The sequence below is a fragment of the Asterias amurensis genome, chromosome 7, assembly GCF_032118995.1.
Source record: "Asterias amurensis chromosome 7, ASM3211899v1".
NCBI classification, from domain to species: Eukaryota; Metazoa; Echinodermata; class Asteroidea; order Forcipulatida; family Asteriidae; genus Asterias; species Asterias amurensis.
In genome coordinates, this window is record NC_092654.1 from 17,075,987 (window position 1) to 17,095,104 (window position 19,118).

The 19,118-nt window shown below is 37.1% G+C and overlaps 1 protein-coding gene across 2 annotated transcripts in view; it reads left to right on the forward strand.

Annotated features, from left to right (window-relative positions):
- The window catches only part of LOC139940152 (uncharacterized), a 71,849-nt gene extending 64,305 nt beyond the window's left edge, over positions 1-7,544 (forward strand). For both annotated transcript variants that reach the window (XM_071936438.1, XM_071936439.1), the window contains one exon: positions 7,406-7,544. The gene's annotated coding sequence lies outside the window, so the exon portion shown is untranslated. The remainder of the gene's footprint in view (positions 1-7,405) is intronic.
- Positions 7,545-19,118: the final 11,574 nt, after the last annotated feature.

The following is a 19,118-nucleotide window of genomic DNA, read 5'->3' on the forward strand; positions in this document are numbered from 1 at the left end:
CTGGACTCAATTTCATAGAGCTGCTGAGGGCAGAAAATATCTCCTGTTAAGCAGAAATCAGCAGGATACCATTCACAAATTGTACACTTGACATGGTAGTTTGGCTGGTAACTTTTTGTCTGGTTAGCAGCTAAGCTACTTTTTCTGCTTAAGCAGCTCTATGCAATTGGACCCTGGACTCAATTTCGTAGAGCTGCTTAAGCAGAAAATATTGCTTTAAAACTTTCTGCTAAGCAAATATTAGCAGGATATCAGTCACATTTTGTGCATGAGAAATGGCATGTTGGCTGGTGACCATAGTTTGGTAAGCGTCCATACAATTCTTCATCAGATGGACACCATCTATGTCTGGTTCATGGTGTTCAAAAGGAATAATGAGTATTGATTCTCAATATCTCCATAATGGAGCCCAACTTTTATTGCCCCTTCTGTGCTTTAGGGCTCAAAGCATTCGTTCGTATATGATATATACTTTCCTGGGTGGCAAGTTCAGCTATCGGAAATGTGGTGTTTATTTCTTTCCTCAAGTATTGATATTGTTCAGGTATTTAAGATGGGATCAAGTTGTGTCTGAGATAAATAAATTGTCGTGTTGCCAAGTGAAATTTAAAGTGGAAGTTTTTAATAAAACTTGGCTTGAGTTCTGCAAACAATTCAGGGCACTCAAAGTTGTTCCAGATCGAAAAGAATGCACAAACAAAATGGTTTTATAGATTGAATTGAAAAATAAGAATAAATGAATACATAAATAAGTAAATAATTAAATGAATTCGAAAATAGCACTAGCTGTTGCAAACTGCTGCTTATCAACCAAAAGGACCTATGAATAAATAAGTACAAAATAAAAATAAAAATAACATTAAAATAATACTTCATAAATTAAATAAATAAATTTATAAAGACATTATGTCTTTGCCCTCGCTTTGCCCCCCCCCCCCCCCCCCCCCCGTTTTTCCCCAAATAAAAAAAATCTGATTACACCACTGGATGATTGGTCTTTAGATGTCTTGAAAGTTTCTCAACCTTTTCAATCTAATTTTCCCTAATAATTTTAATGGTCAAAATGTTTTAATCTATTAAACAACATAAATTTTACCCCCTGAATGCATTTTCTACTTTTTTTTGGTTTCTTCTAATCATCCACCACAATTGGATGGACCACATTTATAATCACTCATAATTATTTTAAGCATAAAAAAATGTAATATTTATTATCAGTTGTTACTGAATTAAAATGTTTTTTCAGATTCAAATTAGTAATTATATTTTTTCTACAAATAGTGACACATGTGTTTGGTAATACATGTGTGTAAGGCTTTAACACACACTGTTTGCCTTACTGAATTAAACAAATTTGTTCAGATGCAAATTAGTAGTTTTAATTCTTCTATAAACAATGACACTGTTATTATAAGTAAGACTGAACACATACTGTTCGCCTTGACTGTTTGCCTTGAGCACCCAGCAGGGTGGATATGTGTGCAATGTCTTTATTATTATTGTTATTATTATTATTATTATTATTATTATTAAGACCTCAAGCATTTTTTTTATATCGTACCAAAACAAACATCTTATCTTATTAACCAGATGCAATTTGGTAATAAATGACTTAACCAGTGTTATCTGCTAATTACACTTAGTAGATTACCGTGATTAGTTCTCTTAGTTTTGTTTTCATAACTGGTCAGTCTAGAACATTCTATTGGCTATTATGCTTGACAAAACAGATTAAATAGAAAGTACCCCATTACTGTTTTTTTTTTAATCAGTAAGTTAACAAACAATGACCAACCTGCGGCAAGTTATTCAAATTCAAACGTCCTATTTTAGTGAGAACTTGTTGTCACAATGTTTCCCTGTTCACTTAGAATGTTCAATTCTAAAACAAAACAACATACTTCAGTTTCTTAATTAATTTTTAGATTTACTGGGATTTTTCCTGAAAATAACAGGGCCAAAAATCAACAAGATCAGTCATACATCTGGCTGTATGTGGTGATGATTGTACAGAAATAAATGGTCTTTAAAACCTGGTTAATAATAAGGGTAACTTTCAAACAGCAAATTGTGGAGTTGTCGAGTGCAAACCTCAACTTTACAACATTCCAGACAGAAATACTTTCTTTGAGGATTTATGCATAATCTTTTAATAATCAGTGAGCTTCCAGAATGGACTTAAACATTTTTTGATAATAACAAGGTCTGTACCTGGTCTTTATCAATTAATTTCTCTTCCAATAAAACCGCACATCATATTAATGCCAGGTTGTAAAAGTTCCTTTGTATATGCATCTTCTGTTGCATGAACGTTGGTCAGTAATAATAAATGCCAAAGCTGAAGACAATTATACCTTGAATCTAATTAGACACACTGTACATCAAATGGATATTTGTAGTAGTTTCTTTTCCCTACCATCTTCCTATCACATACATACTTTCTATACATATTCAATCAAGCTACACTACTCCTTATCGTTTCCAACCACGCCACAGTGCCATCTCCACCCTCCAATCATTGTTCATATTTGGTCAGCACCACCGCTGGTTGCAGTCTATTTAAACATGCCAATAGATAGCTAAAGGTTGTGCAACAGAGTAAGAGAGAAAGAAGAAAAGGAAGAAAACTGAAATCTCAATACCATCCCTGCATCCTTCTCCGACCAATCAGAACCCGCGGTGAACAGACCCTGGATGAATGTTCCGCGTTGTGATTGGTCAGTAGTGGGCCCACATACCTTGACTTCACCAATGCCTTCATTAAGACCTCCCCATTCCTGACATGCCAGCTTAGGGTCATAGCCTCTACCAACCATTGTGTACGGCCCCTTACTAGCTAGCTGAGACATTGGCTACTCTTTTCACTTGCTCAACGGCCTACTACTTCTCTTTGCTTTCCTTTGCTCTGCGGCGTGCAAGTCTTGACTGATTGTCCTCGTGTAGTTCCCTACGTTTGATAGCACACTCCTTAGCTCGGTCGGCAAACACTGCATGCTTCTGAGTACCCGATAGCTCTGCTTCAAAGGGTTTGCATTTAGTTATTTCAACCATGGCTGCTTCAAAATCAAAGGGTGAGCTGCTTTTCTTTTTCTTTTTGTGTTTTTTTCCCTCCTTTTCCTTTTTTGTTTTCCATTGTTTCTGCTTTCAGACATATCCATGCTGCTTGCATTTTCTTTCCAGTTGTCATGTAACTAAATTGGCGTTAAAATACTTATAATATCTTAAAGGGGTTGCAATTTATTAACTTCTGGAAGAGTACATTATTCAATGTTTCTGGCTTTTGTTGCAGAAGAAATGGCCCTGTCATTCAAAATGTGGGGTTTATTTTCCTTGCTTTTGAAAAAGAAAAAAAATGTTTATAACATTAACATATATTTCTGTATTTTTTGGTCAAGTTATAATTACTTGTTTAAATTTAATGGCCAGTAAACTTTAACTAATATAGCATGGGGAAAATTTTGTCAAAAAAAGGCTGCATGAAATGCAGGAATTGCCAGTACCAAATAATGTTTGGGATTAAAATCTTTTGATAATTATCGGTTAGACACTTAACGTTTTTGTTGTACAAATCCCACATGTTGGTTCATTTTTTAACCATTCCGTACCCTTGGGGTGGGGGGGGGGGCCAGAGTTTAGAACTACACAAAGGCATTAATACTTCCTTTGTGTGCAATAGGCCTAGTGTCTTTTGCATGTATTCTGTTTTAGGACTTAACTAAAACAACTATTTATAGAACATTTTATATGCATCCACTATAACATTTACTGTAACAGGATGATCAAAATGACATCTTTTCAGTTTTTGCCTTCTCATGTTTTTGTTTTTTCTCATTACAAAGTCTGTCTCTTTTCCTATTTTGCTTTATTGCTAGCTGCTAACAGCCACTGATAGTCTGTAGTGTTCATTACACACATACGTCTAATATCTCCCTCTGCCCACCAGTGCATTCCTAATTTGGCAAGCCCATTTTCATCCGCTTAGCTATCAAAGCTTCCATGTTAATCATCAATTTTTTTTCCTTTTAACAATCCTTGATTTTGTTAGATTATAACAATCCTGGGGTGAATTTCACAAAGAGTTAAGACTGGTCATATCTTGAGCTAGGACGAGTTTGGACTAGCCTTAAGTTTTTAATATATCATTGGACTAGTTCTAAGTTAGGACTAGTCCTAACTCTTTATAATTTGAATTTCAGGGGTCAAAGTTCAAGTGTCTCTCCGTTTGTCTGTGTTTTTTTTATTCCACATAATTTGTTTAATTAAGATATTATCATGGATCTAACATCTCCCCTAATAATTTTGTTCTAGCAGATGGGAGTGGCATTACGCCACACTCATATTTAAAGAATGTATGTTATACCTAACTCTCATTTCAAGAAGCGTTTTATAGTTTAACATAGAACTTGATCTAAAGTCAGTACAAAATATTTAGGTGAAAATCTACATTATAGAGTTGTTACTAATTGTAGATTTCAAAGTAAGTTTTCATTGTAAACTTGACTTCAACTACAGTGAACCATTATAAGTAGGAGGTTCATACTGCACATGCGAAGCAAGTTTTTACGTCATGGGGTTGTTTCCCAGCAAATTTTTCGCAGGAGTTGAGTACATCTCAACTGAATTATTAAATGCTTTCCAAATTGTGGCGTAAAAATTCGCTTCGCATTCGCAGGAAGTAAGAACCGGGCTTACCTCATATTGTTTCTCTTCACTTAAACCTTTTTTTGTGGCTCAAGGGAATAAGAGCCTGTAGGCACAAAAACTTGCTAAGCACAGAAAACTATTTCTTAACAGATACAGGTTACCAGCCAAAATTTCATCAAGTTTCAATCGTTGTGACTGGTGCCCCACTCAATTTTTGCTTAGCAAAGAATTTTCATCAAGCAGTATTTTCTGCTTAACAGCTATATGAAATTGGGCCTAGGATACAAACTACAAGTTGTAGTGTTACCACATTTAAGCGTTCAAGCTGTCAAAAGTTTGGATGCATTCTGGGCCTAATTTCATAGAGCTGCTTAAGCACAAAAATGACATAAGCACAACAACATTATTCTTTCCAGAACAGGGTTACCAGTCAAAATGCCATGTCATATGTACAAATTGTGACTGGTAACCTGCTCATTCCTACTCAGCAGAAAACTTTTAAGTAACATTTTCTGCTTGGGCAGCTCTTACCATGTAAGCATACAAGTTTGCTAAGCAAAACAAATTACTGCTTACCAAAATTAGGTTACCAGCCAACATACTGTACATTTACCATTTCTGCGAGTGGTACTTCACTACACTAACTTCTCGCTTCAATAGAATGTTCTAAGCAGAATTTTCTGCTAAACAGCTCTATGAAATTGGGCCTCCATCAAACAGAAATCAATGCCCTGTTCCCCACCCCCTGTCCTACTCCCTGGAACCTTAGCTCCATATTGGAACCACCCTAAGTTACTTCTGACATTACCCTCTATGCAATCAGAGTTCTCCATATATGGTCACGGAGACAGGTTGTGTAGTCATTGTAGGACTTTCCAGAAACTTCCTCTTGGTCCTCCATGGTTGAATCATTGCAAAAGTAGCTTAAGCACAACAAAATCATTCTTACGCGAACAAGGTTACCAACCAAAACACTATGTCACATGTACAATTTGTGACTGGTTTCCTGCTCATTTCTGCTAAGCAGAACATTGTTAGACAATATTTTCTGCTTAATATCAGCAGCTCTATGAAATTGGGCTTAGGTCTGAAATTCAAAGCTGAGCCTCCATGAAACAGAAACAATGCCCTGTTATCCAGCCCCCCTCCCTTTCCCACCCTCTATGCAATCAGGGTTCTCCATATATGGTCACGGGGACAGGTTGTGTAGTACTGCCTCATTGTAGGACTTTCCAGAAACTTCCTCTTGGTTGAGTTATTGCAAAAGTTGCTTAGCACAACAAAATTATTCTTACCAGAACAAGGTTACCAGTCAAAATACCATGTCACATGTACAATTTCTGACTGATATTCTGCCCATTTCTGCTAAGCAGAACCTTATTCAGCAACATTTTCTGCTAAGCAGCCTTATGAAATTGGGGCCAGGTCTGAAATTCAAACCTGAGCCCCCATGAAACAGAAACAATGCCCTGTTATCCAACCCCCTTCCCCGCCCTCTATGCAATCAGGGTTCTCCATATATGGTCACAGAGACAGGTTGTGTGGTACCTCGGCCTTACTGCAGGACTTTCCAGATACTTCCACTTTTCTCTCGGTGGACTCATTGCCATAATGTGTCCCTGCCTTTGTGAGGCTGGAGCAAATGCATTGAAACAATACCACACTCCTGTATCTGCCTGTCAGATGTTTTTATGGGGATCGTCACCTCTCCTCCCCCCCCCCCACGTAAAAATGATTATGGGCCCACCTTAACTCCAGGATCCAATTGCATAGAGCTGCTTAGCGACCGATTTTGTGCTTACTGTGTGATTTTCATTTCATAGCACTGCTAACTGTAAGACACACAAAAAGGCATGCTAACCTTCCGATGCTTACTGTATGAAAATGGGTAACATTCAAATACGAATCCATTGTGAACCTGTGAAATATGCTTATGTTAAAGCAATTTTTTCTGCTATAGTTAGCACAAAGTTTTGCTTAACGTTAAGCAGCGCTATGGAATTGGGCCCAGCTAAATAGGCCTTCATTGCCACTGGTTGAACAACATATTAGGTTCCGACAAGGATCGGAATGTATGTACACTCTAAGTTTACATGGGAAGGGTTGGCTGTGCTTACATGTTATGTAGTATCACATGCACAGAGATTGTGCCTTAAGTGCTATTCACATGACAGCAATTTAACTTGGGTCCCTTGCTTAACTTTAGCATGGTTGTAAAATGTAGCAATGTTTGACAAGATTTTGGAAGAGAACTTGGACAGTAGAACAAATTGTTGTCCTTTCACAAGAGGTACATTTTGTGCATGTGTGTAAGGTTTTTCCATATGCACACATTATGCCTTAGTGTAATATTGAAAACGTTAATGCCATAGACCTTTTCGCAAATACTGGGGTGCGCGCGTAAAGCTTGGAATTAGGTGCATTGTGGTCTAGCTGGTATCCAAATTTGATCCATATCTATCCCACAATGCACCTCATTCAACAGTCTGCGCTTGCGCATTGGTATTTGCGATAAGGTCTATACAGAGATAATACAATATTATGCAAACTTATTAAGACCACTACAAATCTAGACGCTAAAGTTTGAACTTGTCTAGTTCACGAAAAAGGAAATCAAAGGTGAATGGCTGATTGTAAAGCTTAGGAAAAGACACAGATAACTGCCATTTTGGGGGTTAGACAATGGCCCTTTTTAAGTTTGAAAAAAAATCATTGATCATTTGTTTGATTGCTTTGCATATGTCTTTTTATTTCTCCGCAGCACCTATATTCACACAGGAGATGTGCGACATCGAAGAAGTAGAAGACAGCTGCGCATGCTTCCAGGTCAAAATCACAGGCGAAAAACCGATCGAGGTCAAGTGGTGCGACGAGGAGGGCGCCCTCGACGAGAACGATGTTCGCATCGACATGGAGGAGGACGAGGCCAAGGGTGTCTACACGCTCACAATCACCGAATTAAGAATGGAAGATTCCGGCACATATACATGCGAGGCTACAAACAAGCACGGCAAAACAATCTCTGAAGCAACCATAGGTATTGAACCAATGCCTGACACAGCACGGAAGCTTGTTGATAAAGTCGCCCACTTGGAATGAGAATTTGAGGCCAGAAAGATCCCTTCAACACCCTCCCTCCAACCTCAAGCAATGGATTCAACAGTTCACCCCACTCCTTCTTGACCACTCCCCTCCTCCCTCACCATCTTACTTGTCCAAATAATCCAATAACTGTTTATTCTGGACATGCGTCTCTCACTTGAAAGAACTGGACTTGGTGCAATTTTATCCTGAAATTGTAAATCACGTCGTCGTTGAAACCACCACAACACATTGCAGTGACATTTTTTTTGGCAGTGTATCCTAGACCTTATCAAGCAAACCAGGCAGATCAGATTGTGCATAGAGAACTGTAGGAGCAACTGTTGTTTTTTATGTTTATAAAAGTGCCTTTAGTCAGATAGTTTCGTATGATAAATAAAACCTCTCCCGTTATAGGTGTCGACAAGGCTTTTTTAAAGGTTTTAAAATTCACAGAAAAAGAAGCCCAAACCACACGCTCTCATATTCATGTTTTTTTTCCTGAAAACTTTGATCCGACCTTCCAATATGGGTATGGTGAGGGAAATTTTTACTAGCTGAGCCTTCATGATTGGTGAATGTACCAGCAGTAACAGTAATAAACTTTAACTTCTCAATCACACTCTACTTAATTTAAGTGGAGACTAAGGCAACAGGTTGACGCCTGCTATCCATGTTGTAATTTGCATGATACAACGATGGTCACTCTGCCAACCAAACCCCAACCCCAGACTCCGAAGCCCTCTATCGTCAGAGTGCTTACATAAGCATTTTAAATTTACTCATCACAAAATCAGAACACTTTCTTCTTCCAACGACTGATCATGACAGTTGTAACTAGCCTGGGGTAGATGTTTATACAAAAAAAGAGAACAAAAGTTCAATTTTGTCCAAACTTAAAGCCACAAGTTGCAACTCTCATGATCCGTTTTTAGTTATGAATGATGAAGGTATTTCACCGTGTGCCTTATTCAGGGGAAATGCTACATGAATTTATACCTGAACTGTTTTCATTTTTTTAAAAGCAATAACTACAGAATCCCGTTCCACTTTTCCTAAAATAAAAATAAAAAATAAACTGCATGGGTTAATAGGGATACTGCTTTTTCTTTGTAGGTATGTGTGCTGTGTACAAAGTTAATATCAATATTTATTAAACATAAAACAATAATAATAATAATACAACAAATAAGACTAAATGAATAAACTGTACAACTAAAGATGGCTGCCTCAATTAGCTGAAACAATCCATGCCTATACTGTTGAATCACTACAGTTTGATTAATCTGCTAGTGGTGATGGCTTTTTCTCATTTTATTTCCCGTAGTTGGTAACTTAAATATCTGTAGTCTACTATACACATTTTTAGAACAGTTTGAACTACATGTTTTTTGCAATAATTCTGTCTTAGATTTTGCATTAGTTTTCACGGGGGTGTTTAACTCCTAATTTTATTCAACCCTAGCAAGACATATCATTGAATGGTAGACTAGAAATGAGCGTTATTTGTACATGTTATATATGTAAGTCATAAAAACTTTTTATATATTATAAAGGCATGAATCGAATGTCATTATGCAATTTTATATTCTGGATAGAACTTTACATCCATTCAGTCAATAAAATCGAAAGCTTTAAAACAGCAGAATCACGTCTGTAGCCCCCTCGCCCACTTAAACAAAATTGTGACTTTGTTGATTACTTCAACACTATGTCACGTATAGGCAGTAGAAATATTATACATCTTTAACCACGGATACATTTTAGATTCTGATGAAGACTGTATAGTTTTTACCCAGTACTGCTATTTTGTTTTTTAGATCCTTGTAAGAGAGAACATTTTGCAGAGCGGGTTATGAATAGGAATAGAGAGAGACCCATCAAATATATTTTTTGATTTGACATGGGTCGATGTTTTTAACGGAAGAAACTGCACAAGTCTTTTAAAATGTCACACAATTTTGACTCTTCATCTCCATACTTTACATGATTGTAATTTCCTAAAGTGAATGGTGAAACCATCTGTTAACCAGTCCCAAATAAAAACAACCTGAAGGTTTGCAGAGAAACATTTACTCACCGTTTATTTGTCTCGCATCTCTTCTTTCGCATCTAAATCTTAAAGTTTAATGTTTTTTTGTATTGTTTTAGAGCATCTGCTTATTCGCATTGTCATAGTTGCAGATGTCTTGCAGATTAAGAATAATAATAATGATATAGCGCCAATACCTTCAGAAGAAAGTCTCTAAGTGCTCGGGAGAACATATGAGTCCCCTGGCTCTTTAAAAGGCACTGGACACTATTGGTAATTACTCAAAATAGTTGTTAGTATAAAAACTTACTTGGTAACAAGCAATAGAGAGCAATTAATGGCATAAAACTTTGTGAGAAACGGCTCCCTCTGAAGTAACAAATTTTGTTGAGGAGGTAACTTCTCACTCTAATAAAAAAAGACTTCTGGCCTAAAACCCTTTTTAGGCATTTTGAAAGCACTACAAATTATTGTGCAATAAGGGCGTTTTTTCTATTATTATTCTCTTGCAACTTCGATTACCAATTGCAAATTTTCACAGATGCACCAAGTGAGAATGCTGGTCTTTGACTGTTTACAAAGGTGTCCAGTGCCTTCAAATAGACTGTCAATCCTAGTTCACAGGACCAACAGGTTAATGTCCCATCCAATAGTCGAAACAACTGAAAAAGTATTTTGCTCAAGGACACAAGTGCCTTGACCGTGACTTGAACCCTCACTCTGCTCGGGTTAGAAACAAGAGAGCTTGAGTCCATTGCTCTTGACCGCTCGGCCACAACACTCCAGGACCTACTTCTATCCAAGCAATAACAGTTCATAATAACACTTACTGTTTCCAAGGTTTCCAGTTGAAACTAAAATTTAAAAAGGGTATGTACTTAGGCATGAAACTCTTTTTTTTGGTAAGTTGGCAGGTCTGGGCGTGAACAGGGCACTCTTAAACTGGTAGAGCCCATGTTAAGTTTAAAAACGATTCTTAAGTCCGAGTCACACTGCAGCGATAACGAAAACGATAACGATCATGACGCAAAAAGAACGCATTGTATTGGTTGAATTGCTCACGCAGAATCCCCCACGCTCATTCAACCAATGGAATGCGTCCTCTTTGCTTTGTTATCGTTATCGTTCTTGTATCGCTGCAGTGGGACCGGGCCTTTCGGAAGATAAAGGGTTACCCCAGAGCTATTTTATAAACCCTGAAACATAGCAAAACAAATCATTGTGAAATGATGTGAGTGATACATTTTTAAGAATTTTGCAAAACTCTTACTTTGATCTGCTAGTCTAAAATCAACACAAATGCATATTTCAAACCAATTTCCAACTGTAAGTGGTCTGTTTTAAACTAATTCAATAGTTTAAAAAAAAAGCTTTTTTTTCCAGTTTTTTTTTTCTTGTTCACTTTCGGCAACCCAACAAGAAATGTACCAAATCAGTTTTCAAAACCTCAACTGACTGTATTTGTGACTGAATGAGGGCGCTTTCAATTTGCCTTGCTCAACAAGAGCAGTTTGTCTTATTTTGATTGACTGCACAGTGATGATTAAAGGTAGTTATCCAAACGAGGACAGGTGCCTGGGTGTAACTCGGCACAACTTGTTCCTAAATCTAAATTTGTCCGAGCGATTGTGAGCGATTGCGAGCGGGAGTGTTTACTGGTACCTCGTTCACACTTTTTTATAAGTACCTTTAATCATCACTGTATATTGTTTTCTTCTATCAATGGTAAAATAAAAAACATTAACGAAAACAACAATAAGGAAAACAGTTCATTTTACTAGTTTCCAATTTTGAATCATGTAAACTTGGTTGACACACACCCTCACAAGGTCAAAAATATCTGAAGTAACGTAGAAAGAGGTAATTTCTCACTCGAATATTCGAAGACTTCAGGCCTGAAGCCTTCTTTAGGCATCTGAAAGCACACCAATTTGTGCAAGAAGCATGTTTTTCCTTTCATAGTTCTCGTTCAATTTGGTTGACCAATTGAGTCAACATTTTCACAGATTTGTTATTACATGTATATGCATATAATGTTGGGATGCATCAAGTGAGAAAACTGGTCTTTGACAATTACTTAAGTTGTCCATTGCCTAAAAAAAAACCCCAGAGACAACCTATGAAAAAAGACCGTAACCAAAGGTGTCCAGTGCCTTTAACTTGTACACAGGTTTAACTCATTAACCAACTAATCCTAATTAAGAACAATTAAATAGTAAACCAATTTGACCCTTGTATAACCATGGAGGTATGATTATAACGAACCAGCTGTGTCTTGTATTTTTAGTTGAAGGTATCTGACAGATGTCTTAAAATTAAAAGGCATTGGAGTTCAATGTCAGTTAACATCAACATGGTTTACTACCTTGGTTTATTGAACTGAACAGTATCAAAAAGAGTACCCAATATTTTACAGCTTTCAATTGATGATTACAATTACACAGTTCAGGGACCGATTTCACAAAGCAATAAAATTCATCGCATGACAAATTGTCAGTATTACCATAGCGATTTGTGTTAATAATAATAATAATAATAATAATATTTATTCGGGCAAACACATTTACAAGCACATGTACACACAAAGTTAAATAACAGTGGGGTGGGTGCCCAGGGGACCATAACAAACTTTCGCCAAAAAGACATGTTTCCTAAATCCAAATAAATACATGAAGGCATGAAAGGGCATATAAAAAAGCACAGAAGATAATACCAATCACTGAACAACTATAAAAGGCAAACGAGCAAAGACATTCACATAAAGGAGATACTAGACAAGTCTACACATCAAAATGGGTCTTGAGCTAACACTAAAAAAAAAGTGTTGTGACATCACACTTTACTAAGCAACTTCGATTGATTTGTTGTTTCTTTGGACAAGTCACTCACTTCATCTTAGAGCGTTTCCTCTTATTAAAATTATATCCCAATGCAACATACACTTATCTGACCCCAATTTTTTTATTAAAGCACATTTTTATTTTGATTATTTGTAACTTTTTTTTAAATCCCCCATACATTCCTGAGATATGTACAAAAACTTGAAAACACCTTCCCATTTGAAAGTGATATCTTACAACATAAAAAAGGATAAACAGAGATTTATTTTTCCTGTCTGTAATGTAGGTATACCAAATGTAGTATTTCCCCTCAAACAAAGGACCCTTGCCTGTGGCCAGCAATTTACCATATAAGGGCATCCATTCATAGACTAATTATGGAGCAGTATGCCTTATTCACTTGCTTTGGAGGGGCTGTGCTGCCATAAATCAAGTGTCCTACTTGTGACTCATTGTTTAATTTGTTTATTACTTGATTGACTACAATGCATCTAATTATCCTATTTTAGTTTTCAAAACTCCTTGTGTACATGTCCGAGGGTGGATTTCACAAAAAGTTAAGACTAGTCTTATCTTGAGTGAGTTACTTGTCCTCGTTGACCTCAGGGTTCTCACTTAGATTCCTAAGGGTTGTTAACTTTTTAACCTGAAGGTTTTTTGGGTGTACTTGAAAATGGCCTTATTTTGCCAACGGTGTAGGGCCCGTTTATATGGAATCTGACTATTATTTGTTCTGTTGTGTTTTCATTTCAAATGGGCGAAGCTCAATAATTCTATGGCTATGCTGCCAACAAACTAATCAGCAACAAATAAGTATAGTTGTCAGCAAAGATAATGGTCTACTTCAGAGAGATTTTAAAATATTTTTAGAGTTTGTTTGAATCATATTAAATTGTTGGTTTTACCCTTACACTATTTTTAGCACTGTATACTCTGTAAGCCTTGTACTGTACTTTCCAGGGTTCCTTGAAGAAGGAAAATCACAGGCATATTACTCGGGTGGGATTCAAACCTACGACCTTGTGGACACCAACTAGACCTACGAGATTGCCTGGTAGCTAGAGGCAGTCCATCAGCCAAAACGATTTAATAGATGTTAAAAATTGGTTGATATTGTGAGCTTATTTAGTGTGGTACACCCCAGAGTCCCAGATGAACCCTTGGTGACCCTACCTACCCAGCCTTCATTGGTGCCCTTGCCATGGTACCCCATGAAGTCCCTGTGATCCAAGGCATGCATGTCCAATGGGTGGGCTTATAATAACAAGGAGTGTGGGCCTAACCTGGTAGAAGTGTGGATGAAGTGTGACCAAAGTGTGTCTTAGGAATGCAAGCATGATGGGTAGCAGAGTGATGTATGTAGTATAACCATGGGTCCTAGCTCTATGGTATAACTTGTTGTATTGGGACTGCAAGAATTCTGCCAGTGGTATAATTGTAGCTTTTGATGGTCAAATCATGGATCCTACCTCCATGGTCAAATGGCTTGACATTTTTATGGAGTGGATGGAATTGCTTCCAGATTTTTTGTTTAAATAGTTTAGCCACGATAAAATAAATGGTAATAAATTACTTTTGAAATAGTGCAGCCTGACTTTAAGGGCAAACTATTTTTGGTATTTACAGGCTGAAAAAAGTGTTAGGCTGTGTCCGAAACGGTGACTTCGGCTACAGCTACGGCTGGTTCACGCGCGTCTGCCTATTCTTCAACACTGGTAGACGCGCTGATCTAGACGTAGCTGTAGCCGAAGTTGTCGTTTCGGACACGGCCTTAGTTTCAATAGCACTCATTTGTGTGGAGTGCTATTTTGAACTTTGATATATATCCTCAATGCTTGTTTTAGAGCCAAGCGAGAAGAGAGAAGACAATGAAGAAAGTTTAGTTTTAGATGTGGAAGGAAAACCCCAGGGACTTATTCCAGGGAAAACCCACTGTGTCAAGTGGGGCCCGGAAACCCAAATCTACATAGTGCTCCCCGGTGGGATTCAAACCGGTGTCCCAGAGGTGGAAGGTGAGGCAAGACACCACTTACACCAATCTAAAAGCTTACTGACTAGCCTAGAAAGTTCATACTACTGCCAACCCTTCAAGGGAAGTGTTTCTGTCTGGAAACTAGACATATCGTTGCGGTACCCGCTGCCAAAAACATAAGGATTCGAACTGCCTATAGCTACCGGGCAATCTCGGTAGTCTTGTAGGTAAGACACTGCTCTAGAATTGCAAGGGTTGTGGGTTCGAATCCTACCCGAGTAACATGCCTGTGGTATTTTTTCACAGGACTCGGGAAAGTACTGAGTATACAGTGCTAACACACATCGGTGTATGGGTAAAAACAAAAATTAATATTGTCTGGAAACTGTCAAATCATAAACTTTCTTTCCTCCTTTTTCGAATAAAGTGTGAACTCCTGGCACTTTATGGAGTGTTTCTCGTAAAGCTGAAAAGCAGAGAATGCAGGGGTGCCATGTTCAGAAATAGACCAGCTCAGAGTGAGATTTGTCAGGGCTATATTTAGTTGTGAATTTCTTTCAATCTCGTTTGTGAATAGGGGGTCTAGTTTTGGGAGGGACAGGTGTTCTGATGGGGGCGGGTCTTATCTCTGGTTCTGCCACTGGTGATACTGTATATTTATAGACACTTGAGTGCAACCACCTTTAATATGTCAGTCACGTGCTACAGATGACGTGTACGTGATGTACGGTGCGTAGCCAAGCAGGGACTTTTATTTCATCAAGACAGCGTTTTTAGGTTGAGGGTTACAGCAAGGATATTAATAGCAGTAACAACCATGGTAATTAATTACAAGCAGCCGTTACATTGACTTTGATTGATGACGACTTAAATAATATCTCTGCATATCCCCCCTCCATCCATCCACCTTCAACAAGAGAAAAAAACAAGTTCATGAACTGATTGATAGGTGAGCTTCAACACACCAGCTGGTATGACATGATCTTTGATCAATGGTTCATTCATCTCATGCACATAAAACAGATCAGTAAATGTCATCTAAAGGGGATATGGACCATGTTCTTTACAATAAATTAAATCAATTTATGATTTTTTACATTTTTTTAGTGAAGTATTTTTGCATTGTTACTTGTCTGCAATCATGATGAAGCTTTAAAAAATATTTTTAAAGGCACTGGCCTCCTTTGGTATTTTTCAAACAGAAGTATTCTCACTTTGTGTATCCTAACAGATGCATAAAATAACAAATCTGTAAAAATTTGGACTCAATTGGTCATCAAAGTTGCTAGAAAATAATGAAAGAAAAAACGCCCTTGCTGAACAAATTTGTTTGCCTTCAGATGCCTAATCATATGAAAGGCTTCAGGCCTGAAGTCTTCAATTCTAAAAAACTACGCTACTTCAGAGGAAGCTGTTTCTCACGATTTTTTATTACTATCAACAGCTCTCCATTGTTCGTTACCAAGTAAGTGTTTATGCTAACAATTATTTTGGGTAGTAAGTTAGCAATAGTGTCTAGTGCCTTTAAGAAACTTAAAGTTGCATTTTGAGATCGTTTATTTTGGAAGATAGTTTACCTCATGGAAGGACACATGGTAGAATTATCTCCCAACATGTCGGCAACTTGGAACCATCTAAAGCATTTACCTCTAGGCTCTAAGATAATGGTAATAATATTCCATTAACAGTCACAATTGTTTGAAGGTTCATGATACTACTGTAGTAAAAACAAACAAATGGTGTTCCAAATTCATAAACCTGGTATTCATCAAAGTAATAATATAATTTATATCACAGAAACTTTGTCATCAATCTCCAACATGGTTTTTTCAATGGAAAAATGCCATAATTTTTCCCTGGAATGTGTCTTCATTTTCCATAGAAATGTTCCTTATTTAGCCCTTCTGAGTGTGCCTTATTTTCCCACTGGAAAGTGCCTTAATTGAACCTAAGAGATGCCTTAAATTTCTTCAGGAATTTCCCTCATTTCCCAGTGAACACTGCCTTTTTATTTTCTGCTGGAATTGCCTTAAAATTCAACTAGATGCTTCAAATATTCTAAGGAAGTTTTCACTTGATGTTCCCTAATTTCTCACTTAAATTCGCCTTTTAGTTTTTTACTGGAAAGTGCCTTAATTTTACACTAGAAATGCCTTAGTTTTTTCAGGATTGTCCTAATTTCCCGATATAGACTGCCTTTATTTTTAGCCTGAAGTTCCACAGGAATGCCTTAATTTTCTTCAGGAAGGTCCTAAAGTTTCCATAAGTTCCCTATGTTCCTATTGAAGATTGCCTTCAAATTTCCACTGTAAAGTGTCCTAGCTTTCCACTAGAAAGTGCCCTATTTGTCTTGATTGTTCCATGGAAGAGCTTACAACATGATGTTGTAGACTAGTAGGGTACCAGCCACACAAATTTCTGAAGAAAAGTCCATAACAACCAACTGGTTTCCCTTGAATTGGGGAATGAACTTTCAGATATGAAAACACTGGTGTTTTGAAAACAGCTGGAGGGTGATGGTGTCCTTCCTCTTTCTGCTGGAGAAATCTGGCTGGCCCTGCTGTCATTTCACTTTTGTTGTCCTATCTTTAAACTTGATCTGACCAAATATCTTAAGCATGTATGCGGCTTGTTAAATAACAAGGCTACACCTAGCTAAATTGAAACGCAGTGTGTTATAAATCAGGTCATATCATCACTGGCACTGACGTCACTCTATGGATTGTGATGTATTTGTGTTTTTTCAAGGCGGGGTTCATTTTGACTTGGCTGACTATTTGAGCGACCATTCTGGAAACTGGTATGCAAGAAACTGATATGCTCCTTTTGGAAACGGATGTTAAGTGTCAATACACAGACATTGAAAATCATATTTTAAGATGATATTTTAGCCTTCAAGAAAGACTCTGCATGTCAAGTTGTGTATCTTCTTTTGTGTACCATGAAAACTTGATGTATTAATTCCCAATGAGTTGTGAGGACGAATACTACAATACTGCTTAATCTACTGAAATAACTTAGACACTATTGGTAATTGTCCAAGACCAGTCTTCTCACTTGGTGTATCTCAACATTTGCACAAAATAACAAACCTGTGAAAATTTGAACTCAATTGGTCATCAAAGTTGCGAGATAATATAAATGAAAGAAAAAACACCCTTGTCACATGAAGATATGTGCTTTCAAATGCTTGATTTCGAGACCTCAAAATCTAATTCTGAGGTCTTGAAATCAAATTTGTGGAAAATTACTTCTTTCTCAAAAACTACGTTACTTCAGAGGGAGCCGTTTCTCACAATGTTTTATACTATCAACAGCTCCCCATTACTTGTTACCAAGTAAGGTTTTATGCTAATAGTTATTTTGAGTAATTACCAAAAGTGTCCACTGCCTTTAACACCAATTTAAAACACAGACACCATCTGAGTTCCCTTCCACTCCTTGAAAATCACAATTGATGCATTCATTACTGTTATTGGAAACGGGGAGCATGACCAAGATGGTGACAGCGTGATAAATGTCTAAACATGCAGAGCCAAAGATTTTAAAGATTTATACCATCAGTAATTCTACGTGTTTAGGTACAAACTGAGATACTCTGATCCTATTATAGCTAAGGTCAAAGGTGAGCAGGAATTTCTATTTTTAGAATGAGACTGCGCACATTGATTTTCTTGAACTAGGAATTTCTTGAACAAGGAATGCCTGGCTCTTCTTAAAGGGAAGGAACAAGCTTGTATTTGGGGAAAAAACAGCTCTGAACATGCATACGTTTTTGTACATTGCGTGCATGTTTAATTTTTTTCCTTCAAACTTTTATAGGAATTTATATATTTTGTTTTATCTTTAGGATATTAAATTAATGCATTTAAAGTGTGTGCTCAATATTCCTAATACAAATGTTCACAGATTTGTACATAAGTTAAATGGTACAAAGATGGTCATGGTGGAAAATAATGAAATAATTTTGCCTGAAATGCGGTTGTTTTTGAGAAATAAGGAAATAAATAGTTGAGTCCAACACTCAAATGTTTAAAAAGAGTGAAAACATAGTCAAATTTTTGAAAAGTGACAATTTTCACAATTTTTTTTGTGACTCTGATTGCTTAGAAGGTTTGAGTACTTTTAGTACAACCCAAACATCCACAGAATGTACAAAGCTTCCCTTAAAATAGTTGCTGAGGTGCGGAATCTTTGGAAATGAATAAAAACCTTATTTTAGCACGTACAATGGATTAACGCAACTCTCCTAAAAACATTGCTCTGTGATTTTCACTTTTTTTCTCAAAAACTTAACAACTAATGAATCTGAAACTTCTATCGCGTATTAATCTTCATTCACAGTGAGTATAGATCTTCCTCATGCTGTCATCATCTTGTTCATGTTCCTTGTTTGCAATAACAGTAATGAATGCTAACATTCATTGCGCATGGCACCAGACTATTATTTCGCCCTCCAGCCTCAGTTTGGTTACAATGAGTTGGAATGAAGTAAAATCAAGATGGCCACACTGTGATAAAGGTCTATAGGATTCATGAAAGAGCCAAA